General features: G+C 40.2%; 1 protein-coding gene across 1 annotated transcript in view; it reads right to left on the bottom strand.

The window, feature by feature from the left end:
- The window catches only part of LOC137240500 (estradiol 17-beta-dehydrogenase 11), a 143,384-nt gene that overhangs the window by 27,342 nt on the left and 88,943 nt on the right, over nucleotides 1-27,099 (bottom strand). The gene's annotated exons all lie outside the window — the stretch shown is intronic.

The raw sequence follows: 27,099 nt of genomic DNA, 5'->3' as shown, positions 1-27,099 counted from the left end.
ACCGCAGGAGTGGAAAATCGCATTCGACGGCACTGGGAGTGTAGCCGATTTCCTCTTCAAATTAAACACCTTGTGTGAGCGCACACAATGCCCTGACGAACAAATAATGGCCAGTTTCCACTTATTCCTTTCGGGACGAGCCGAAGAATGGTACTGGCTGTTCACAAAACAAAACCCAAATGCGACATATGCCTTTTTGTGCTACTCGTTAAAAAGAGAGTTTGGCACTTTGAAAACGGACCACGAGATCATGATGGAGATCTCCATGCGGAAGCAAAAGGCAAGTGAGTGTTATGACGTGTTTCACGCGGACATAATCTCCTTGAACGCGCTCTTAAGGGAGCCGATGTCAGAGCTTCTACTGATTGACATAATAAAAAGGAACGTCAACAGTAGCCTTAAGCTAATGCTTTTTAATGCGGACGTAAGGACCCTCCATGATCTACGCGATGTAGCACGCAGAGGTGAACAAGTGCTGAAAGAGAGCAAGCTGCTGGGAGCCATTTACCCAGGACGGCATGTAAGCGAGGCACGCGTGACAACCCCGGACATGAAGATGGAAGGCGAGGACGGCGAGATAGATCCGCAGATAGAGGCGCTGGAATATAGACGCAGCAGAAGACCGGACTACTCGGGAATCCAATGCTGGAATTGCCAGGGAATGGGGCACTCCTATATATATTGTGAGGAACCCATAAAAAGTCCTTTTTGTTTTAAATGTGGGCATAAGGGTGTATTCACCCCTAAATGCCCTAGGGACCATCGCAGGCAGAGAAACCAGTACCCGAGCGAGAAGGCGGGGGAACCTCGTTCGGCTTCATAGCTCCCACATCAGCCAGTGCTCGAGGCGTCGTCCCGTGCGCTGAACCAGAGGGCGAATCTCTGCATGGAGGTGGTGAGCTTCCGAGGTGCAGTAGTACCCTGGCAGAAGAGCCCTTAAAAGTAATAATAACTTACCCTGACAGTACGGACAGTTCGAATAGTTCTGAAGCCGAGAGTCAAACGTCTTCATCCGCGATGAGCGAGCCGATTAGAATTCTGCGACGCCAGCATAGGGATGTCGCTTGCCAGACGCAACTTTCACCAGACCTAGAAGAAAGGGAACATAGGTACGAACACATAAGGCATACCATTTTTGAACACTACCCGGTATCGGAAAATATTTTGAAATGTAGGAAGAGATACCACAGGAGAGTACAGGAGCGTAGACTGCTGCAAGCCACCACGTTAACGCTTACAGAGGACGAAAGGCCTTTAGTAAAGGCTAGAATTAAAAATAGTTTTCTTGTAGGGTTGTTAGACTCGGGAGCCAACGTCTCCATCTTAGGAAAAAATGGATTAGAATTCCTAAAAATTAATGGCTTCGAATATCAGCCCTTACATGCGTTCGTATATACCGCGGGCGGCAACAAGCAAAAAATTTTAGGCTCAGTATCTCTACCGGTCACTTTTAAAAATATCACAAAGGTTATTCGTTTTTACCTTGTTCCCTCATTGCTCCAAGAAGCATACTTCGGGGTAGATTTTTGGAGAGCATTTGCGTTAGCTCCCGAAATATTCCCAACCGTAGAGTGTTTAGAGACTAGGCTTGAAAAGGAAGAGGAACCGAACCTCCATGAATTGTCACCAGACCAGAAATCAGAATTGCGAAAAGTCATCGAGACGTTTCCTTCGTACGAGAAGTTAGGCCTAGGGCAAACTAAATTAGTGGAGCATCACATCGACACCGGTGATGCTGTGCCTATAAAAAGCAAGCATTTTCCTCTTTCGCCGCCGAGGCAAGCCGAAGCTTTTAGAGAACTAGACAGGTTACTACAGTTAGGAGTTATCGAAGAATCCAACTCCCCGTGGTGTAGTCCTGTAGTACTGGTCCGGAAACCAGGTAAAGTTAGGCTGTGCATAGATTCGAGGAAGGTCAACGCGGTGACTAAGAAGGACTCGTACCCCCTGCCCCATATCAACGGCTTATTGAGCAGACTAAAGGATACGCATTTTATTAGTGGCATTGATCTGAAGGACGCGTTCTTCCAGATCAAATTGACAGAGTCCTCCAAGGAAAAAACAGCATTCGCAGTTCCGGGGAGGCCTCTGTACCACTTCAAGGTGATGCCATTTGGTCTGTGCAATGGACCGCAGACTATGAGTAGGCTGATGGACAAGGCAATCCTTAATGCTTAAACTTGAATGTGCGAACCTAGTCCCTAAAGTTCAACTTTTGAAAACGATTTCGAAATCGCAAATGGCATAACTTTAAGTGTGAGACCTTTCGCGCGCATTGAACGTTCTATTATTTTTTTTGGAACGTACATTCAATCAAAGTTTTTGCATTAGCAGCGGTTGAAGTAATATTCTTGTAATGGAGTGGTATATATTCTAAGGAAATAATACCGTTCGCTAGTTCTCTTTCGTTTTATAGATGTAACGCTTTAATTATATACGTATTTGTTTACAATTAATTATCTCGAATTTATTTCTATTACATTTGGGACAAGCGTTTCGTCACCTTGTCTCTATAACTTAATGCGTACGACCTATTTTGAAGAAAACAGATTTAGATGAAACTGTACACTCCTTCGAAAAGGAAACATTTTTTTTTGTACTGAATGTCCGTAACATTAGTAAAGATACTTTCAATATGCCCACCTAAAAAGGAGAAAATTTTGAAGACATTTTTGTAAGTTACATAAATATCGTATGTAGATCATGTAAAAAGGAACAATAAAGCAACAGAAACCCAAAGAAAAAATAAGGGGAATTAGAACACGAAGTTATATTCTATAACCACCAGATACCAATACGTTAATTAATTTTACTTTCCCAGTTTTCCTGACGACTGTCGTATGCGAGCTCGTTTGCGGATCTTTTGCAGGAACCTGTAGGTACATTTTTTTTAAATTCTTTTGTTGTTTATTTGTTGCAAGTAAACAATGTTGGTTTTAAAACAACATTTAGAGAAACTACTACCTTATACGAGGGTTATTCATTTGCACACATAAATACAATCTTAATATAGTTTTCATTACGTATATTTTTTTCCATTACATAGTTTGTATTACATAATTATATAGTATATCCGTACTACGAGTGTAAGGAATTAAATGAAATAATTAAACGTACGGAAACCTATCTAGATATATAAGCTAATACTAGTACATACGCAGATATATATGTAATACTATTGGACATCTTCAAAATGCGGTATACGTTTAGAAACGGTTGAATCCATAGTCTATGAACTATTTCGAAATGAATTTTGAATAAACTTTTGTAATTAAAATGGGAATGTTGACTACCCTATTCATTTAGAAGGCACTTAGGGCATACAGGTAAGGGGCCACCGAAATTTTAGGTGCGTCGGTGGCCATGTATTTTGAGGGTGGGATATAAGCACCGGGCGTCGCAACACCACCCGCGGCGCCCCTATGTATATTCGGCCCTTTTCTTTTTTATTTTTAATTTTTTTCAGCTTTTTTGTTATTATTTAATTTTTCAGCGTTTCCTTTGAGTTTGATTTAAACTGTTAGTAACCGGTCATCTCCGGTTCGGAAATTTTTTTTTGCGGTTATTTTTTGAATTTTAAATTTTTGAATTTTAAATTTTTGAATTTTTTTTGAATTTGGATTTTGAATGTCAACGGTCTGTCCGTGACATCCGGTTCGGCCGGATGTTGTTTTATTTTGAATTTTTAAGCGTTTTGAGTTGTCTCTGCGCTTCTGTTAGGTTTTTTTTGAATTTGACAGCTGCTCGTTTTGATAGGCATGATAGGAACTTTTTTCTGTTTATGGCGCAGGAACAGTAAGGTTGGCAAGGACCCGCCCCAGCCGACAATGACTAGCCACTGTGCACCACTACATCATGCCGACCGCCTTCCTTACTGATTCCACTGTAGATGCGTATCCATAACAATCTGTTATTTTGGAGGTGGTGGTTATTTGTAAGCGGCCCAATGTTGGGTGCCAAAATAGGAGATGATCGACTACACAGGCAGACAAATTTTCGATCCAGAAATGAGTCTATACTATTATAGGGGCTTTCGATATGATGAGTCGTAATCCTCTTTAAATTTTTTATATTGTTTCTGTTTTGAAGATACATATTTATACCCAAATAAAAGCCGTTTTCTTGTGTAATATTTGATATTCATATGCACAAGAAACGCAAATTTTCTTTACAAATATGTAATGCTTTTATCGGATGGATCAACCTTAAATTAAATCGACTACTCTTTCTGTTGCTAAAAATCCTAAACTAATGAAAGACAGGTAAGAAGGGAGCTGTTAGCAACCAGGAATAATGCCCGAAAATTTTACCAAAAAAATTCGGCGACAGAAAAATGGTTTTTAAATCTGGGACAAACTCCTGCAAAAACGAAAACAGCGGGGTTGACGTGCAATAGTGCCAATGGAAAAGCGCCAATTTACATTAATACGCTTTTGAAAGAGAATTAATTTCAATGATTAATTCTCTTTTCAAAAGCGAATTAATGACAGAAAAACTTTTTCTCCCATTTGATATTAATTCTTTTTGCAAAGGCGAATTAATGTCAAAACTTCTTATGGACCCACTACCGATCTTTAGAATGAAAGTCGCACAAATTTTAATTACAATTATTTGTTGTCTATAACAATAAGATTAACATTTTTTTAACATTAATTATTTAATTATTTGTATTTTTATTTCTCATAAATATTTTTACAATTTCTATGTCAAAATTTTAAAATCAAAGTTCAGCACACATTTTTCGTTGATTTTTGTCCATTTATATAAAAGAAGTGCGTACATTTTTATACTCAGTTGAGCAGAGCTCACAGAGTATATTAACTTTGATTGGATAACGGTTTGTTGTACAGGTATAAAGGAATCGAGATAGATATAGACTTCCATATATCAAAATCATCAGTATCGAAAAAAAATTTGATTGAGCCATGTCCGTCCGTTCGTCCGTCTGTCCGTTAACACGATAACTTGAGTAAATTTTGAGGTATCTTGATGAAATTTGGTATGGAGATTCCCGGGCACTCATCTCAGATCGCTATTTAAAATGAACGATATCGGACTATAACCACGCCCACTTTTTCGATATCGAAAATTTCGAAAAACCGAAAAAATGCGATAATTCATTGCCAAAGGCGGTTAAAGCGATGAAACTTGGTAGACGGGTTGAGGTTATGACGCAGAATAGAAAATTAGTAAGATTTTGGACAATGCGCGTGGCACCGCCCACTTTTACAAGAAGGTAATTTAAAAGTTTTGCAAGCTGTCATTTGGCAGTCGTTGAAGATATCATGATGAAATTTGGCAGGAACGTTACTACTATTACTATATATGTGCTAAATAAAAGTTAGCAAAATTGGATGAAGAACACGCCCACTTTTTAAAAAAAATTTTTTTTTAATTCAAATTTTAACAAAAAATTTAATATCTTTACTGTATATAAGTAAATTAAGTCAAAATTCAACTGCAGTAATGATATGATGCAACAAAATACAAAAATAAAAGAAAATTTCAAAATGGGCGTGGCTCCGCCCATTTTCATTTAGTTTGTCTAGAATACTTTTAATGCCATAAGTCGAACAAAAATTTACCAATCCTTCTCAAATTTGGTAGGGGCATAGATTCTATGACGGTAACTGTTCTCTGTGAAAATGGGCGAAATCGGTGGAATCCACGCTCAGTTTTTATACACAGTCCACCGTCTGTCCTTCCGCTCGGCCGTTAACACAATAACTTGAGCAAAAACCGATATATCTTTACTAAACTTAGCCCACATACTTATCTGAACTCACTTTATCTTGGTATAAAAAATGGCCGACATCCGACCATAACCACGCCCACTTTATCGATATCGAAAATTACGAAAAATGAAAAAAATGCCATAATTCTATACCAAATACAAAAAAATGGATGAAACATGGTAACTGGATTGGTTTATTGACGCAAAATATAACTTTGGAAAAAACTTTGTAAAATGGGTGTGACACCTACCATATTAAGTAGAAGAAAATGAAAAAGTTCTACAAGGCGAAATCAACAGCCCTTGAAATCTTGGCAGGAATACTGTTAGTGGTATTGCATATATAAATAAATTAGCAGTACCCGACAGATGATTTTCTGGATCACCTGGTCCACATTTTGGTCGATATCGCGAGAACGCCTTCACATATACATCTAAGGGCCACTCGCTTTTAAAACCCTCATTAATACCTTTAATTTGATATCCATATCGTACAAACACATTCTAGAGTCACCACTGGCCACCCTAATGGCGATATCTCGAAAAGGCGTCCACCTATAGTCCTAATGCCCACTCCCTCTTAAAATGCTCAGTAACACCTTTCGTTTGATACCCATATCGTACAAACATTCTAGGGTCACCCCTGGCCCACCCTAATGGCGATATCTCGGAAAGGCGTCCACCTATAGAACTAAGGATTACTCCCTTTTAAAATACTCATTATCACCTTTCATTTGATACTCATATCGTACAAACACATTCTAGAGTCACCCTGGCCCACCCTAATGGCGATATCTTGAAAAGGCGTCCACATAATGCCCACTCCCTCTTAAAATGCTCAGTAACACCTTTCGTTTGATTCCCATAGCGTACAAACATTCTAGAGTCACCCTTGGTCCACCTTTATGGCGATATCTCGAAACGGCGTCCACCTATGGAACTAAGGATTACTCCTTTTCAAAATACTCATTAACAGCTTTCATTTGATACCCATATCGTACAAACATATTATAGAGTCACCCCTGGTCCACCTTTATGGCGATTTCTCGAAAAGGCGTTCACCTATAGAACTAAAGCCCATTCCCTTTTAAGATACTCATTACCACCTTTCATTTGATACCCATATCGTACAAACACATTCTAGAGTCACCCCTGGTCCACCTTAATGGCGATATCTCGAAAAGACGTCCACCGATAGACCTAAGGCCCACTCCCTCTTAAAATTCTCAGTAACACCTTTCATTTGATACCCATATCATACAAACAAATTCTAGAGTCAGCCCTGGTCCACCTTTATGGAGATATCCCTAAATGGCGTCCATCCATAGAACTATGGCCTACTCTCTCTTAAAATACTCTTTAATACCTTCCATTTGATACACATGTCATACAACCACATTCCAGGGTTACCCTAGGTTCATTTTCCTACATGGTGATTTTCCTTATTTTGTCTCCATAGCTCTCAACTGAGTATGTAATGTTCGGTTACACCCGAACTTAGCCTTCCTTACTTTTTTTATACTCAGTTGAGCAGAGCTCACAGAGTATATTAACTTTGATTGCATAACGGTTGGTTGTACAGGTATAAAGGAATCGAGATAGATATAGACTTCCATATATCAAAATCATCAGTATCGAAAAAAATTCGATTGAGCCATGTCCGTCCGTCCGTCCGTCCGTCTGTCCGTTAACACGATAACTTGAGTAAATTTTGAGGTATCTTGATGAAATTTGGTATGTAGGTTCCTGGGCACTCATCTCAGATCGCTATTTAAAATGAACGATATCGGACAATAACCACGCCCACTTTTTCGATATCGAAAATTTCGAAAAATCGAAAAAGTGCGATAATTCATTACCAAATACGGATTAAGCGATGAAACTTGGTGGGTGAGTTGAACTTCTGATGTAGAATAGAAAACTAGTAAAATTTTGGACAATAGGCGTGGCACCGCCCACTTTTAAAAGAAGGTAATTAGAAGTTTTGCAACCTGTAATTTGGCAGTCGTTGAAGATATCATGATGAAGTTTGGCAGGAACGTTACTCTTATTACTATATGTATTCTTAATAAAAATTAGCAAAATCGGAGAACGACCACGCCCACTTTTTAAAAAAATTTGTTTAAATTCAAATTTTAAAAGAAAAGTTAATATCTTTACAGTATATAAGTAAATTATGTCAACATTCAACTCCAGTAATGATATGTTGCAACAAAATACAAAAATAAAAGAAAATTTCAAAATGGGCGTGGCTCCGCCCTTTTTCATTTAATTTGTCTAGGATACTTTTAATGCCATAAGTCGAACAAAAATTTACCAATCCTTGTGAAATTAGGTAGAGGCTTAGATTCTAGGACGATAACTGTTTTCTGTGAAAAAGGGCGAAATCGGTTGAAGCCACGCCCAGGTTTTATACACAGTTGACCATCTGTCCTTCCGCTCGGCCGTTAACACGATAACTTAAGCAAAAATCGATATATCTTAATTAAACTCAGTTCATGTACTTATCTGAACTCACTTTGTATTGGTGTAAAAAATGGCCGAAATCCGACTATGACCACGCCCACTTTTTCGATATCGAAAATTACGAAAAATGAAAAAAATGCCATAATTTTATACCAAATACGAAAAAGGGATGAAAGATGGTAATTGAATTGGTTTATTGACGCAAAATATAATTTAGAAAAAACTTGGTAAAATGGGTGTGACACCTACCATATTAAGTAGAAGAAAATGAAAAGGTTTTGCAGGGCGAAATCAAAAGCCCTTGGAATCTTGGAAGGAATACTGTTCGTGGTATCACATATATAAATAAATTAGTGGTACCCGACAGGTGATGTTCTGGGTCACCCTGGTCCACTTTTGGTCGATATCTCGAAAACGCCTTCTCATATATAGCTAAGGGACACTTCCTTTTAAAACCCTCATTAATACCTTTAATTTGATACCCATATCGTACAAACACATTCTAGAGTCACCCCTGGTCCACGTTTATGGCGATATCTCGAAAAGGAATCCACCTATAGAACTAAGGCCCACTCACTTTTAAAATACTCATTAACACCTTTAATTTGATACTCATTTCGTACAAACAAATTCTAGAGTCACCCCTGGCCCACCTTTATGGCGATATCTCGAAAAGGCATCCACCTACAGAACTAAGGCCAACTCCCTTTTAAAATACTCATTAACACCTTTAATTTGATACCCATATCGTACACACAAATTCTAGAGTCACCCTGGTCCACCTTTATGGCGATATCTCGAAAAGGCTTCCACATATAGAACTAAGGTCCACGCCCTCTTAAAATACTCATTAACACCTTTCATTTGATACTCATTTCGTACAAACAAATTCTAGAATCACCCCTGGCCCACCTTTATGGCGATATCTCGAAAAGGCGTCCACCTATAGAACTAAGGCCCACGCCCTCTTAAAATACTCGTTAACACCTTTCATTTGATACCCATATTGTACAAACGCATTCTAGAGTCACCCCTGGTCCACGTTTATGGCGATATCCCGAAAAGGCGTTCACCCATAGAACTAAGGCCCACTCCCTTTTAAAACACTTATTAACACCTTTCGTCTGATACCCATATTGTACAAACGCATTCTAGAGTCAACCCTGGTCCACTTTTATAACGATATTCTGAAAAGGCGCCCACCTATAGAACTAAGGCCCACTGCCTTTTAAAATACTCATTAACACCTTTCATTTGATACCCATATAGTACAAACAAATTCTAGAGTCACCCGTGGTCCACCTTTATGGCGATATCTCGAAAAGGCGTCCAGCTATAGAACTAAGGCCCACGCCCTCTTAAAATACTCATTAACACCTTTCATTTGATACTCATATAGTACAAACAAATTCTAGAGTCACCCGTGGTCCACCTTTATGGCGATATCTCGAAAAGGCGTCCACATATAAAACTAAGGCCCACGCCCTCTTAAAATACTCATTAACACCTTTCATTTGATACTCATATCGTACAAACAAATTCTAGGGTCACCCCTGGTCCATCTTTATGGCGATATCTCGAAAAGGCGTCCACCTATAGAACTTAGGCCCACTCCCTTTTAAAATTATCATTAACACATTTCATTTGATACCCATATCGTACAAACACATTCTAGAGTCACCCCTGGTCCACCCTTATTGCGATATCTCGAAAAGGCGTACACCTATAGAACTAAGGCCCACTACGTTTTAAATAATCATTAACACATTTCATTTGATACACATGTCATACAAACACATTCCAGGGTTACCCTAGGTTCTTTTTACAACATGGTGATTTTCCCTTATTTTGTTTCCAAAGCTCTCAGCTGAGTATGTAATGTTCGGTTACACCCGAACTTAGCCTTCCTTACTTGTCTAATTTTAATGTTTTAGGTAAAATTATTTCGACGTGGGCTGTATTAGTTTGACAGTTACGAGAATTTATTTTATTATATAAAATTTTAAATGTTCAGAATTAGTAACGGTTATATTTTAGCATTCCTCTAGATGGCATCTGTTATTTTGGAGGTGGTGGTTATTCGTAAGCTGCCCAATGCTGGCTGTCAAAAGTGGAGATGATCGACTACACAGGCAGATGAATTTTCGATCCAGAAATGAGTCTATATTATTATAGGGGCTTTCGCTACGATGAGTCATAATCCTGCTTAAATTTTTAAACGGTTTTATTTAGTTTAACTCTGTGTAGCGAACAGAATTTTGTTATTAAAATTTAAGTAACTTTCCGATAAGCTACAGGCTTGAAATTTGGAAACCGATGACCCCGATTTCGTTAATATTTGGAACACATAATAAATATATAAATACAAAACGACCTATGAAAAGAAAACGCCACTAGGTGGCGCAAGGATCAAGATATTAAAAATACTCGTATTTGTGGTGCGATTTGGCTCATATTTGGAACAAATATTACATACAGTTCGGTAGAAGTGACATCAAAACACACAAAATTTTAAAATCAAAGTTCAGCAAGAATATGTATTTGTATAAGGACACATTTTTCGCTGATTTTTTGTCCATTTTTATAAAGGAAATGCTCAACATTTTTTTTTTTTACTTTTTAGTTCTAGGTGGAAAGAGTGGTGTCTTTTTTGTTACAAGGTGAAAAACTTACTTTTTTTAATTCAGAATGCATACAATACCTGTTATGAATTGAGTGGAAGTGTTGACTAGGAGAAACTTTTGATTTGGCTGGAAATCAACTCAATAACTCAGCACTGCGCAGAGTTACGCTGGCTTAATAAAATTCATAATTCATGCAAAGTAGACCATCAATTAAAATAATGTAGATTACTCAGTCCCAGAGCAACGAATCCAAAATTTGTTTAGTTCCATAATTCCTAGACTAGCACAAACTAGAATTCATTTAAAAATCGATTGGAAGTTTCCCCCTGTTCTGTATGTATTTTCTAAATATCTCTAAGTATTTCTATCCCTGGCACATTAAGTAGAATTGTTAATGCTAAATATTGAATCTTCATTGGGGTCCTAAGCTTTGTTCAAAGTTTCTGGTCTATAGTTCATATGGAAGCAATTTAAAACTCAACCGCTAAATTTTCCAAATTCGGATGAGATTTCTAAATATCTCGATCCGTGCACCACCTATCGAGTTTTTCTCCCCTTTTATGTATTGTCACCGAATTCTTAACTACGTATGAAGATTGTATCTCAATGGAATGCCTCTTAAAAATTAGTCGCGAGATTCACTCCGTTCCGTATGATGTTTCTTAATGTATTATGTTTCATACTGTCATCGGCCTCTGAATTCAGATTGAAATTTCAAGTCTCTATCTATCGAGAAGTTACTTAAAAGCCGGTTTCAATTTACAAATTCTCATCTAATGATTTCGATCCGTGCGCCACCTATCGAATTTTTTCTTTTTGTTCCTTTATCATTGATCATTTAACCTTTCTGTGAAGTTTCACGTTTGTAGCTCAATAGGAAGTTACTTAAAAATCTATATCAAAATTCAAAATTTTTCAAATTTCCATCTAATTATTTCGACCGTGCGCCACCTAACGGATTTTTTTTACTGTTTTTTGCATTTTCTCGGTGCCTTAACCTATCTGTGAAGTTTCACTTTTGGTGCTCAATAGGAAGTTACTTAAAAATCGATCGGAAGATTCCCTCCTTTCCGTACGATTTTTCTAAATATTAATCCCGATCGGTGCGCCCCCTAGCAAAACTTTTTATTATGCGTTTTAAACTGTCCCTCACTAAGGTAGGCACATTGTCGTTGGTGTGAGGGCTTAGCCGAACTATGAGGCGGAACTGTTTAAGACTGGCATCTACCGGTGGCCAAGAACTGCCAACCCCCTAATCCAGGGTGTTATGCCGACCATGCCTATTGGACGATTTGCAGTCAGGGGATAAATTCGGTTGTATTCGAACGGAGCCTTCCCGATACCGGGCTACCTCGGGAAGTATTGATGGCCTTACCACAGTAAGGGGCGCTGCTGTGGTGGACGGTTCTTTCCCCGTATATAATACTGGACCGCTGAGCCCGCCTTGTCGGGCAGGTGGTCGTACGACCAAGATGAATGACTCATTGCCTAACTGTAATAAGGACGATGATAAGAGGAGGACTGAGTCGCAAGCCAAGGGCGACAAATACGCATTAAGCGATACATTGGAGTCGGGGAGCGAGAGTAGTGCTGATTCAGTGAACTTCGAGTTGGAGAAGCACACAAATGAAAACGGAGTAGAAGAGTGGAGAAGGGTACGGAGCAGAGGAAGTAAAAGAACTCTCTCGCAGTACCGTGCAGCACTAATAATTGTACAACGCTTGGGAGCAGTGGTCGACCCAACAGAAGTGGAGATCGAGCGCTTAGAATGGGCCCATGAGGCGGTAGAAGTAGGTCTTGAAAAGGTTTGCTGCGAGAAACCCTCGGTTCTTCAACCGGTACGAGGAGGAAGAAGCGTCGAATGGCAGAATGAAGAGACAACGTTCGGCGGAAGGCGACAAGCCTGCTTTCAAGAGGCAGTGAGGACCCAGTCCCAGAGCGGCGAGGCAGGGAAGTCGCATAGATAAGACAAGTAGGCCCAAAGCTGTAAAACAGATGGGCCCCATTAGTGAGGTAGCAACTACCTCGAAAGCTACGAGTCAGAGGGAAGTTCCAACTACGGAAGTAGGATATAAGTCAAAGGGAGATAACGCTAAGACTCCGGCTTTCTCGGAGGTGCTAAAGGGTGTTAAAGCTTAGACTCCGGCTTTCTCGGAGGGGCCAAAGGGAGCTAACACGAAGATTCCGGCTTTTCCCGAGAAAATGAGTGACGTGGCAAAGCCGTCAGTGACTGTGGCGCTGGTTGAAGGGATCTTATTAGCTTAATGCTTAAGATGATGCGGGAACAATGAAGGAAGCCCTTCCAACCTTTGATTCGTGGGGATGATATAATGGTGTGAAGATGATAGCGTGCGACAACATCGCGAGCTTGCGGTGGCTGGAGGAAGTGGTTCCAAACCGCCAGAGGCAAGGCGCGAACATGCGGTTTGAGGTGGTCGATAAAGCGAAACTCCCCACGGTACCAAAAGTTAGGGTATTGATACCATGCGTGATGAAGTCGGAGGATACACTGCGACTTCTGCAGAATCAGAATCCGAACATACCGACACAGGATTGGAAGGTACTTACTGTATCTTGGCCTACGGAGGAAGGTCAGTTCTACATCTACCAAATAAACAAGCAGGCGGAGGATATATTGTACGCGCAGCTTGGCAAAATGTCCTTTGGCACAGGAAAAATCTACATGCGACTCAGGAAAAGAAGTCCGGAGGATAAAAATCCTAACACGCTAGAGGTGGGCGAAGTCGAAAAGGACCTCAAAAGCCTGAGAGGAAAAAGACAGGTGGAGGTAGCCGACGTCACCACGAAGGTGTTAGAAGAGGACAAACCGCCAAATGGTGCTGTGACTCGCACAGAGGAACACCCGGCACAACAGTTACGAGAGGCTGAAGGGGGCCTCGAATACTCTAAACCAAAAGGGCAAGGGGAGGACGACGACGTCACGACGAAGGTGCTGGAGTGGAACAAACAGCCCAATGGTGCTGCGAGTGTCCTACAGATAAACCTCCAACACAGTAAAGTGGCGTCGAGCGAACTCCTCCTAACCCTTGAGGAGGGTTCGTTTGACGCGGCGTTGATCCAGGAGCCATGGCTCTCATCGGGAGGAAAGGTTTCTAGACTAAGCGCGCGCGGGTTTGGCGTTTACTACGCGCAAACGGAAGAACAGTTGCGAGCTGTAGTAATGGTAAGCAAACAGCTGCATTCATATATGCTGCCTAATTACACTACGGAGGACCTCTTAGTGGTGGCCGTTGAGCAAAAGAATAAGCAGGTTTTTATTCTGGCGTCCTGCTACATGGCCCATACTGCGGAGGTTCCACCGATGGAGTGCAAAAGGATAGTACAGGAGGAAGGGCGCAAAGGACGGTTGGTCATAGGCGCAGATGCAAATGGGCACCACAATGCGTGGGAGGAGCAGATACGAACGAAAGAGGCGAATCTTTATTTTACTATATCCTGCACATCAATTTGCAGATAGCCAACAGGGGAAATGTCCCTACATACATTGGTCCAACATCCAGCAATGTTCTGGATATTACATTGAGCTGGGAGCGTGATATATCAAGGTATGATTGGATGGTTCTTGATAGACCATCCTTCTCCGACTATGCGCTTATGACTGCGTATAACAAAGCTTGTCCTCTAAAAAGATTTAGAGGAAAAGCAAAGCCGCCATGGTGAAGCAATGAGCTGAGTCTTTTAAGAAGACAGGTAAAAGAAATGTTTAAGCTCGCAAAGACCGCGGAAAGCGGAGCATGTCAGGACGAGTACAGGGATCTACTGAGGATCTATAAGCGTGAAATTTCCAGGGAGAAGAGAATCTCATGGAAAAGTTTCTGTACGGATATAGAGTGCTCCAGCGAAAGAGCACGGTTTAAAAAAGTCCTAGAAAGGGGAAACATAGTCCAGGGACTAATAAAGAAAGATAACGGGGAATGGTCATGTAATAGTGAGGAATCCCTTGAGGTGCTTTTCGACACACATTTCCCATCGGGAGAGGGTTTAGAAGAGCCATCAAACATCACTCGCACTTACGGAGCGGGTAGTACCGGGCTTGGTGACCGATGCCAAGATCGAATAGGCAGTGAAGACGTTTTCTAAGTTTAAATCGCCGGGTCCGGGAGGGAAAGATCGGTCACGTGTATCCCAAAGACTATAGACACATTAGCTTAACATCATTTCTGCTCAAGACCTTCGAGAGGCTGATAGATGTGTACATGAAGTCCAACGTGGATGAAAAGCTGCTCTCCACAATACAGCATGCGTACACCAAAGGCAAGTCGGTAGACACCGCATTGCATAGGGTAGCATAGATAAATTCCTGGAATATAAGGAATATGCTCTAGGTGTCTTCTTGGATATTGCAGGGCTTTCAATAATGTTTCTAAATGGGAGATTATGGATGGTCTTAATTACATTAAAGTACATCCAGCCTTAGCCAGATGGATCGGCTGCATTTTAAATTGCAGGAAGATTACATCATGGGGATTGTACGAGGCCACGAAATCAGTAGACAGGGGCACGCCGCAGGGAGGGGTGATATCACCTCTGCTGTGGACGCTGGTCATCAACCAACTGCCCAGGCGATTCGATGAGGGACCCGTAAAACTTACGGCTTACGCAGATGACGTTGCAATTGTCATAAGTGGAAAGTGCCTTCTAGTTCTTTGATAGATCGGGCGCTTCGGGATATTCATATCTGGGCATTTAATGTCGGGTTGAAAGTCAATGCGGAGAATACGGATATGGTGTTGTTTACAAAGCGGTACAAGGTCCGAAATTGGACCAGGCTTAAGTTAGGAGGGGTGACCTTACAGGAGAACCCTTGCACAAAATATCTAGGAATCATCCTAGACAGTAAGCTGTCATGGAAGCTCAACGTGGAGGAGAGGGTGAGGAAGGCCTCAACGGCACTTTATGCATGTAAAAGAATGCTGGGGTGTACGTGGGCCTATCGCCCTCTCTTTTTCTCATTGGGTATTTACTGTGCTGATCCGGAAACAGTCCAGCAGCTATTAAGGCAATAATCTCGCATAGCACAGCATCTAAATGCGTGTTAGAGTGTAAGCAGTCTCAGGAGAGAACAGGGAGAAGCATACATCTATATTGACTCCCAGGGCATATGGGAATAGATGGGAAAGAAAAAGCGGATGAACTAGCTAAAAACGGCCCATCCCTTCAAGCTTGCTCCGTAGACGTCCCAATTAGACAGGGCGAGATTAAGCGAAGGCGAGAGGTGCACATGATCTACCAAGCGGGAAAGGCGTTGGTTCAAGTCCGGAGCTGTAAACTGTCGAAGACTATGTGTAGGTCTTACAACCTTAGACTAACAAAGTTGCTTCTATCATTAAAAAGAGAGGACTGTGGACTCATGACGGGTATTCTGATTGGACACTGCCTTCTGGCGTCACGTGCCTTTAAATTAGGCTTGGTCAGTGATAGCAGATGTAGGAAGTGCGGGTTGGAGGAGGAAACGAACAAGCACGTTTTGTGCTCATGCATTGCGCTTGCCAGGCTAAGACTCCAGCTATTAGGAGTAATACAGCCGTCATATATAGAAGCAGCAAGTGGCTTAATTCCTAGGAAGCTTCTAGTATTTGCCAAGAGGACGGAGTTATATGATAAAATAGGTCCTGGTTTTTGATAGGGTTTTTCAGTTTGGTCGTTACAATAAACTTCTGGTAACACTACGGACTCAATCAGTCTATGTGAGGTCCTCATGGACCGGCCAGTTCAACTTAACCTAACCTTTAAACTGTTAGCGGCCTCTGAATCAAGTTTGAAATTTCAACTCTCCAGCTCAACGAGAATTACCGAAAAGCAGGTTTAAGTTCTCATCTAATTATTTCGATCCGTGCGTCACCTAACGGAGGTTTTGCCCTTTTGTTGCATTGTCTCGGTGTCTGAACCTATCTGTGAAGTTTCACGTTTGTAACTTAATGAGAAGTTACTTAAAAATCGATTCCAAAATTCCAAATTGTGTTCTCGTGATAAAAAGAAAGAATCTTGTTGATAGGTGCTGCAGGAAGGGGTGAGAGTTACTTGATTTATCATATATCATATAATTTCGGTGATATTTATGAAAATGTCGTTCGGGGTTACCCTTAAAAGGTTGTACAGTATGCCTATCCTAGGTGTCGTTGTAGGTTTTGGGGAGTGTTATCGGTGTTGATGGTCCTATGCCATATATATATCAGGTTTGTTCCGGTAACTAGGACCAAGTTCTATATACTAGCTCAACTATCTCAGGAACGGTTTGATTTGATTACCGTGGACCTTCTAAGTCATCCTACCCCAAACATTTGCTATCTTGAGATATTAATTTCTGGAAGAGCCAGCGGGGTATGCTAGTCCTGAAAAGTAACAGGACATCAATCCAAGCAAGGGTAAATTTGGAACAGTTTTTTGTAATATTAATCACTATAAACACTAAATCACATTAACATTCCAGCTGCACTGATGTACCACTCACTCATTCATACATCTTTTTCACTTAAGTAATTTAAACTGCCATGGAAATATTGCTAATAAAGTACTTAAGTGATTTATTTTCATGGGTATCAACGACTGTCTCGTTTAAGTAAACTCAATTTAATACATCCAATTATATCAAAAAGAGGTACTAATGTCTAGCATACAACTTAAGAAAACACAAGGAAGAGCAGACTCGCATTGCATACCAAAAAGTTAAGGTATCCGAATATCACACGTATATACATATATATCGGTGGCGATTTTAAAAAACAACATATCTCGAGTAAAGACTATGGGTGTAAATTGACCTATAACTAAAATGCTATCAGCGTCTAAACTTGTGATTTCATACATTTTGTAGCAGCAATTTAATGCTAGGAATATGAAAAAATAATATTGAGGGACTTTGAAGAGGTTTCTATTAACAAGTCATAATATCACTTTATCTTAACTCGAGTTAGATTGGTTTGTTAAATTCCAACATATATGCATTGCAGGAGCTCATACATTGTTGTGTAGCAAGTGAAGTTGACGCTCGATTGGATGCATTGTTGTTGAGGCATCTTGAAGTACTTAATGCCATTTAAAAATTATTTCAAGGTTAGTTGGGTGTTACATAACATTTATGTTCAGGTAATGAGTATAATTCTGCTTTAATGTGATAAAAAGCAACTTCTGGCAAAGAGGCAGGAACTTGATATGCATCAATACATATTTACATACTAATTTGCATATTGGAGTAATCTATAAAATGGATCTGAAAACTAGATTTTTTGGTAAGTTTATTATGCTCCCATTAGCAGGCGCCAGTAATTGCAAGGTATTGAGTAAATTTTATCAATGCAGTTTACGTTTTTGCAGCATCGGGTTAAAGACAGACAGGTGGCAATATCGTTGGAAGATGAACAGCAATATGAGCTTTGATGCGAATTAAACTTCGAACATAGCAGACTAATAGTTGTGTTTCTATTTGCTTGCCTGAAACTCCCTTAACAGGTCGAGAGACGCACTGACCAAGCCAGGGCCGTGCGCAGGATTTACTCATGGGGGGCCTTTTCAATAAAATTTTTTACTAAATATAATGACACTAATATTTATTTTACATTCTTAATTTTTATTGTTCATTCAATAACGCGATTCGTCGAGGTACAAAAAAAATTCATTCAAAATTTCGCCAATTTTTAAATCTACTTTCCGATGTATGTTTAAGGAAGCAAGTCCATTTAAGCGATGTTCTGCCATTGTAGACCCCAAATATGATTTCAAGCGACGTAAAATAGAAAATGATCTTTCGTTTGTGGCCGTTGTAACAGGCAATACAGCCCTGATTCTTAATATTTGGTGAACGTTCGGGAATGCATCCTGGTCACAAATATAGAGGGCCTCTAGCGAATTTCAAAATTATTGATTCGTTTTCTCCAGAGTAGAATCTCATTCTTCCATATTTCGGGGAATGGATCAGGTAGAATCGATGAATATGTCGCAAAAAATTCAACGGAACGAGCTTCATCAAAATCTTGCAATTTGGCAGGGAAAAGGCAGGCGAAATTGTACATATCATTCCGATGATTTCTTGTATGCAGTCTTGCTTAGCTTTGCAATATTTACCAGAAAAGTCAATATTTCCCAGGTACTTTCACTTTTGTCTTTTGTGTTACGCCGTGGTATCTACGAAGTTACACTTCAATACATGAATTAAATACCTAGATCCTCATTTTCAAGTCGAGGTCTTTTGAGAAATCTACGAATATCCAGAGTTTGCGGGTAATTCACACACACTTTTTGTTCACCTCGTTAAGCTAAATTAAACTTATTTAAACATGAAAAAATTATAATTTTGCAAGCAAATATGTCTTTTGATAAATCTAATTGAAGTGTTATTACAAATATTGGGTGTCAACCAAAATTTACTGTGGTCTGTTGCAAAAATCTTTTCCACCGCAGTCACCCGCACTTAAACGCACTGAAAAACTGAATTTTATACTGTCATCAATTGTTCCTACTTTAATTTATTGGCAGAAGACGTAATTTAAAGAATTAAACAGTTTTGAACACTTTTATTTTATTAAAACTTTAGAAATTTTACTTCACTAAACTTCACCTGCCATCTAACGTTGCAAAACTTTGCCACGTCATCGTTTCCTTATCCGGTACGCTCATCTTTATTCCGCTGTCATGCTGGGTTTGAAACTTTTAAACTTTTTAATTGTTATATTTCTAAGTATATTTACTTAAACCAATGATATTGGGGATATGAGGGACGTATGAGTTGGGCTCTAAGCAATTGTGTTTCACTACTGAGAACAACTTTTTTTAAATCACTAGAATTCTGTGACTTAGGAACAGATTCTTTTATAAATCGTTTTATGTGGAAAGTGGATGGTCCTCTTCCCACCCTGTGAACAGCTTTTTAAAATGTCAAAACTCTCAGTCCATAGGACCAAGATTAATATTCAGACATTTTGGAACAGTGGGCAGTGAAGCTATGCAAGAACTATTTTGAGATCGCTTCTGGAGGACTTCGGAGTCGTTTCGGTATTTTTAGGGATAAATTTGAATAATTTGGGGATGGCTTCTGGATTATTTCGGTATTGCTCTCGGGCTCAATTTAGTATAAGCGTCCTATAGCTGGACGATTGTTATTTATTTTAAATTGTTGATTTTCCGACAGGGTAGATAATTGATGTATATTGGAACGATTTTCCATCATCCCTTGACAAATTTTGTTTGGTGAGCAACCGGTTTCGGCCATGTGCCAACTTTAGTGTAATTTTTCTTTCGATGTTACTTCAGAATAGTTTCGAGGTCATCTTGTGTTAATTTGGGGATAGGTTCGGTGCTGTTCTTGCGATTAATTCGAGATTATCTTCGTATAATTTTTGTTCTTTTTTTAGCTAATTTTCGCATTGTTTTCAGATTATTTTGGAGCCAATTTTTGGATCATTACTATGAGGTCATTTAAAGATTGCTAGCGTTTTCAATTCGGAAACTTTTTGGGACAATTTTGTTACCATCATAGAGGTTACTTTCGGGGCTATTTTATGAAGAATATTGCGTAAATGTTTGTATTTTCATGATTCTTGTTTTGATATATACAAGTTATCACACCCATATTCCCAATACCTACCAATGGCGCACCCTTTACTCACGTTGCCGGGCATGTGAGTTTGTTGGCCGATAAAGAACTTTCGCTGACGCAGTCCACGCCGAAGCGAATGGTAACACAACACGATCAACAACCCGTGAGAAATGCAGCATAGGCAATATTGACCTGCACGCGCAACTCATCGATTGCGAAATACTTGATGGTGGTGGGATCTGTAACGTTAGCATAAGTAGCGTACAGTAAAAGGTTTGATGGGAAGAAGTAATTATGTTTAGAGTTAGTTATGATAGTGAGTGCCACCAGAGCACAATAAATTGGTCTTGTGAATTTCAATTGAATTCTTGTGTTTGATTTAACCATTGGCGAACTGCTGGTTCGCCACAACTTTAATTTTTCAAGGGTTCCTATCTTGGGAACTGTAAGTGGCGCCCGAGCAATCGGTGCGAAGTGCTTATTCTAAGTGAAAGAGGAAGTGAACTAAAACCCAGAAAAAGAAAAAACTGAATAAAAAGTAATAAGCAAATTTTTCTGGAGAAAAATAAACACGTTGAAGTTAGGAAAAAAAGAGTGAACTAGCAAAGGGAAACAACAGATAAGCACATTTTTTCCTTACGAAAATCTCAATAAGTTTCAACCAGTAAGTTCCAATGAGATATTGGACCTTGTGAGTATAAACTAATCCCTGTTGAATATTTCTTTCCTTATTTTTGCACAGAGATAAAACCATGGACTCAGACGAGGTAAAGAAATCGCTTACGGAACAGAATGGCGCCATTAACACCATACTAGCCCAACTCAAAAAAATTAACCAACGACTCAAAGGTGTAGAATCAAAGAGCAGCGATGAATCCTTCTCTGGATTGAGTGACAATTTGGAAAGGCTAGAAGCCCAAGTGCGGGAAGTGCGAAGGCAGTCTTAGGACACCAGGGAAGAACTAATAGTAGAGCCATTAGTGAGTCCTCGGACAGAGAGCGAGCTGGCGGAGGTATCCTATATTCCGACTGGAGAAGGATAAAGGAAATCCTCTCTCTGCATTACGCAGACATTAGGGACATAGAAGCGTTAGACCAACAACTGACACTAATGTCGCAAGGACGGCAAAAGATGTCCGATTTGTATGCTCAAGTGCAGAAACAGCTTTCTTTAATGATAAATACAATAAAGGTAGACAAATACGTACACGGAGAAACCATAGAGGCATTGGCCGAGGCTCACCGCCGAAGGGCGTTAGACGTCTTCATAAGAGGGCTAAATGGAAATTTTCCTGCCCTGCTTCTTGTCCAAAACCTGAAAACCCTACCTGAGGCATACTCTGCATGCCTCAAAATTTTGACTGTGGATCGCAGAAATGCAATCTACCGCCCACCCTTCCACAGGGATAATAGAAATTACAACTATCAACCTTCAGCTCCAAAATTTTTCTCCCGCGATAGAAGAAATGATCCTAATTTAGACAATTCGGGCCGCAGCTGGAGAGATAACAACCAAACTGGGCAACGGTCCTCATACCCAAGCTCAGGTCAAACAAAATTGAGCAATCAGTCCACCCCAAGTTGGAGAAACAACACGGTAGTAAGAACGGATGCCGAACCATCTTCCCAGAGCCGACAAAGAGGCAACAGCACATTCTCTAGATACGACAATACAAAAAGTGGCGCAAGTTCTACAAGCTACACAGGATATGCAAAAAAAATCCCGAGTAAGCAACAGAAATTATTCCATCTGATTCCAGTAGACGAAGAAGAGAGCCCGAGCACCTCAACCAACAACAACAGCGAACAAACAACAGGTGATCAGGTAAATTTTACCATGGGAGCCTCGTGTCCGGCGTACTGCATTTAGAATACGCTACACAGGATTTGAGTATTCTAGAATTTTTAGTGGATACGGGGGCGAATAAAAATTATATAAGTGACCGCATAGCACAAAATACTTCACCGGTAGAAAAGCATTTTCATGTAATCTCCGCGGGTGGAACTATAAAGGTGGACAGGAAAATATGTGGACACTTCTTTAAATTCGTAGGCAAAGACCTACTCACCACCTTTTTTGTTCTCCCAGGCCTCAAATCGTTCGACGGGATAATAGGCGACGATACGTTGTCAGAAATCAAGGCAGTCCTAAACAGGGAACTGAATGTTCTCATTTTAAAACCAGACATTCTGCTGCCTCTTAAACGAAAAAAGCGCAGCAGGTGAATAGTGTCAGTACAAATATCCCCCTTGATAATAATATTACCCACTTTGCAAGAAATAAGCAGATACTAGGAAAATATGAAATTTTGTTCGGACCGGTCGACCGAAGCATGGAAATCCACACCAATATCCAGGCAGAGATTAAAACTGTAACCGAGAACCCCATCTATACAAAAAGCTACCCCTACCCCGTTAATATGCGCGATGAGGTGGAAAAGCAAATCCGGGACTTACTATCAGAAGGCATCATTCACCTTCCAAGAGTCCCTACAATTCACCCATATGGATCGTACCAAAGAAATCTCAATCCGATGGAGAAAAGAAATATCGAATGGTCATTGACTTTAAGCGGCTAAACGCCGTAACAATCCTCGATACGTACCCTATCCCTGATATCAATGGCACTATCGCGAGTCTTGGTAATGCGAAATTTTTCACGGCACTCGACCTTACTTCGGGCGACATCGCAAAAACCGCATTTTCCACAATGAATGGAAAATATGAATTTTTGCGGCTTCCTTTCTGTCTAAAAAATGCACCCTCTATTTTCCAGCGCATGTTAGACGACGTGCTAAAAGAATACATAGGTCGTATTTGTTTCGTATATATCGACGACATCATAATTTTCAGCAGAGACGAAGCTACACATTTAAGGGACATCGACACTATCCCTGCCAGGCTTTTGATTGCGGGCCTTAAGGTCAACCTTGAAAAGACGCAGTTTCTGAAAATAAGTGTAGAATTTTTGGGGTACATCGTGACTCCCGAAGGAATTCTCCCTGACCCAAAGAAAGCCAATTCCATTAAGAACATGCTGCATCCATCGAACCTAAAATAACTCAAGAGCTTTCTAGGGCTAACTTCATATTATAGGAAGTTTATTCGCGATTACGCGAAGATAGCAAAGCCGCTTACCAACCTTACGCGAGGGGAACACGCACAAGTAAGGGCAACTCAATTGAAAAAGGTGCCGATTACCTTGAACGATGAAGCCCAAGAAGCATTCGCGAATCTCAAGGAGATATTGACGACCTCCGAAGTCTTGACCTTCCCTAACTTCGATAAATCCTTCAACCTGACGACGGACGCTTCCGATTTCGCTATTGGTGCAGTACTATCACAAGACCACGATGGCAAGGACAAACCCATAGCGTTTATATCGCGAAGTTTATCCACTACGGAAGAAGCATACGAAACAAACGAAAAGGAAATGCTTGCTATCGTATGAGCCTTGGACAACCTCCGGAACTACCTCTATGGTGCTATAAAGATACGCATATTTACTGACCACCATCTGTTAACTTTCTCTCTAAGCAATCGTAATTACAATGCCAAGCTAAAACGTTGGAAGGCTAGGATTGAGGAATACAATTACGAGATAATCTACAAACCAGGGAAATCTAACGTCGTGGCTGACGCTCTGTCTCGACTCAAAACTCAAGCAAACCCACTCACAACATCAACATCCGAAGACGCCAGTCGGAAAGCAACCACAGGATCAAGAGCGAGCTCTGAAAGCGAGGATGGTGATACGATCCATAGTGCAGAACAGGACAACTCTGACCTCATACCGTTCGTTGAAGTGCCTCTTAACGTATTTTGGAACCAGCTTATATTTAGGGGCAGACAAGAAATATTTGAAGAACCTCATCCAGGTTACTCGATACACTACCTAAAGATAGAAGGTATCACTGAAGAGGAGCTTATTAGGGTACTCAAAGAGAAGCTCAGACCGAATGTTGTCAACGGCATTAAAATGCCAGAATGTAATCTAGGGCTCATCCAAAAGGTATACCTAGAGAATTTTATACAATATAAGATCCATGTAACTCAGTATATTGTAGAGAATTTGAGAGATCCTGATAGGATTTACGAAATAGTGTGGGCAGAGCACAAAATAGCTCATCGCAACGCCACCGAAAATAAAAAGCAAATCTTAGAGAAATACTACTTTCCAAAAATGAACAGCATTATCAAGAAATACGTCCCGTTCTTTGAGACGTGTAAAATTAACAAATATGACAGACATCCAAATAAACCAGAATTACAAAACACACCTATCCCATCACGTCCTTGTGAAATTATTCACGTGGACATATTTGAAATACAAGGAGAGAAATTTCTCAATTGTATTGACAAATTTCCAAAATTTGCGAAACTCTTTCACTTGAGAAACAAGTTTATTTTGCACCTAAAGGACAAAATAGTGAAACACTATTTTACGACCCCAGATATCCTAGTGATTGACAACGAGCGCGGTCTGATTAGTCCAATTATACAGAACCTCTTGGAATCATTAGGGGTTAGGTTGTATCGCACACCGACCCAGAGAAGCGAAGTGAATGGCCAGGTGGAAAGGCTACATTTCACTTTAATCGAAATAATCAGGTGCCTAAAGGCAGATAACGCAAACCTAAAAACAAAGCACTTAGTAACAATAGCAGTAGATCGATATAACAATTCTGTCCATTCTGTTACAAACCGGAAGCCCAGCGAAATATTTTTCAACCGCGCAAGAGCTTCCAACTACCAGGAACTTCTAGAAAAAAGTACGAAGATCAATGAATATTTGAAAATCTTGTTGACAGAAAAGCAGCAAGCTCAGATTGAGCGACATAATAGAAAAGATCTTTACCTGAGCGTTATGACGAAAATGATGTCATATACGCGAAGGACAACCAGATCAAGGGTAAACAAAAACCCATATATAGAAAGGAAATTGTCGCAAAGGATAACAGGGTATCAGTAACGACAGCCAGTGGTAAAAAAATTCACAAAACTCACATTAAAAATGTCAAACGCAGGAACACACATCCTAGCAGATAATTGAGGAAAAAAGCAAACATTGTTGCAAAAATAAAAAATATAGAAAAAAAATCACAGAAAAATAATACGAAAATATAATCGAAGCAATTGAGTACGGTCAAACATCAGTATATACAAATGGGACACTGCTTCTCTATGTGCTCTCAATGCCGAAGGTAACAGCCAAAAAATATAATATGCTGATCACTCGCGCCGGCATATACGAACACAAACAGCTGGACTTACCGTTTGACAGGATGCTCGTAAACCAAGAGGAAACTTACGGGTTGACGGGTAATTGTATACTAATCAGTTCATCTACAGTATGCAGGTCAGACTCTTTATCAAAATTGGATGAAGATAGCTGCATACCACGATTACTAAAAGGGGGAGACGCTAGCTGCCAATTCACCAGGAGAAATGAATCGACTATAGAATTGGTAAATGACAATACGATATTCCTCTCGAATTACCGAGGCGTGATCAGGAGCAATAATTCCACAAACACCATCAACGGCACCTACGTCATCCAACTAAACAACGAAACTATCAAGATCGGTGACCAAGTTTTCTCCAGCAACGAAGCCATAACAGTGCAGGCTCTGCCAGCCACCCTTTCCAAAGTTAAAACACAATGAAGATAAATCTGGAATATGTCCACGATATCACAATGGACAACGTAAGGTATCTGGGATACGTTAATGATAAAATCAATTTGTCTATCATTACAGAAGCCCTAACAGTATGCGGAATAAACGCGGCCGCTGCTATCCTATGGAGATGGTACACTAGAAAGCTAAACCTTCCGGAAATATTCGAACACGGGGCATATCGCACAAAGGCCAATAAGATCAGGTAAATAACGACACATCTATATTTGAGCTTGATTACTCAGGAACTAGCCAACCAACAGGGAGCCTTGACCACTCCATATCTACCATAAACCCTTCACGTTTTTCGTTTGATATGCGGGACGCATATCTTTAAAGGGGGAGGAGTTATCACACCCATATTCCCAATACCTACCAATGGCGCACCCTTTACTCACGTTGCCGTGCATATGAGTTTGTTGGCCGATATAGAACTTTCGCTGACGCAGTCCACGCGCAAGCGAATGGTAATACAACATGATCAACAACCCGTGAGAAATGCAGCATAGGCAAGATCGACCTGCACTCGCAACTCATCGATTGCGAAATACTTGGTGGTGATGGGATCTGCAACGTTAGCACAAGTAGCGTAGAGTAAAAGGTTTCATGGGAAGAAGTAATTATGTTTAGAGTTAGTTCTGATAGTGAGTGCCACCAGAGCACAATAAATTTGTCTTGTGAATTTCAATTGAATTCTTGTGTTTGATTTAACCATTGGCGAACTGCTGGTTCGCCACAACTTAAATTTTTTAAGGGTTCCTATTCTGGGAACTGTAAGTTACATATAATTGAATCATTTTCGAATCATATAGGAACTATCTCTGTAACAATTTGAGAGTGCTTTGGGATCGATTCGCGACTATTTTGGCGAGGCTGTCTGCGGATAATTTCGGGGATATTTTTATACTATTTTGAAACTTGCAATTATATACGGCTAATTTTGCCGCTGCTTTGGGATCATTTCATGACTATCTCGGTATAATTTCTGAATCGTTTCGGGAATCAATTATTAACTTTTCCAAGACTATCATCGAATAGTATATA

Source organism: Eurosta solidaginis, chromosome 2 (genome assembly GCF_040869045.1).
Source record: "Eurosta solidaginis isolate ZX-2024a chromosome 2, ASM4086904v1, whole genome shotgun sequence".
Classification (NCBI taxonomy): Eukaryota; Metazoa; Arthropoda; class Insecta; order Diptera; family Tephritidae; genus Eurosta; species Eurosta solidaginis.
Note: the sequence above shows the minus strand (reverse complement) of the source record. Positions and strands in the feature narration are given on the sequence as shown.